Source organism: Penaeus monodon, chromosome 29 (genome assembly GCF_015228065.2).
Source record: "Penaeus monodon isolate SGIC_2016 chromosome 29, NSTDA_Pmon_1, whole genome shotgun sequence".
Taxonomy (NCBI): domain Eukaryota; kingdom Metazoa; phylum Arthropoda; class Malacostraca; order Decapoda; family Penaeidae; genus Penaeus; species Penaeus monodon.
The window spans coordinates 17,802,296-17,802,868 of record NC_051414.1 but is presented as its reverse complement, the minus strand read 5'-3'; positions in this window follow the sequence as shown (position 1 = coordinate 17,802,868).

Genomic DNA, 573 nt, shown 5'->3' with positions numbered 1-573 from the left:
GATATATGGATTATCTGACTGACTGAGACGGTCAGGAAGAAAGAAACAGGCAGACAGGTATATAAAAAGCTAGAGAGAGATACATAAATATGACTATACTTCTCTCTCTTTCTCTTTATTTGAAATGTCATTAATTACTGATGGATTTCTGATGGAGTGTAGTTTACAATTTCGAAAAATATCGACACAGTTGCAAAATCTTTTCATGAAGACTAAGACCCGAATCACTTTGGAAAACTGTTCGAATCCGATTAGGGATTTGGCAATGCTTTCAAGAGCATTTCCGTGATTCATATCCAATCAAGAAACTTTGTCCATTAGCACTGTGAATTGGGGTGCCGAGAACTATCTTCCCTTTGGTGACGAGGTAAGATATTTTGTAATGTGATTGAGAGTCCCAAGTCAGATCTGAAGTTCCTGCTCCTGGGCTGTGATTTCCAGTGTGCATTTAATACGTTACTGTGCTGAAAAACACAACTGAACTGTATATTCCATTTCCCCTTTTAACACACCTCGTCCGAAGAAAGCATGGTTCCTCTGAGTTAGTGATGTCTTGATACACTAATCTCAAAT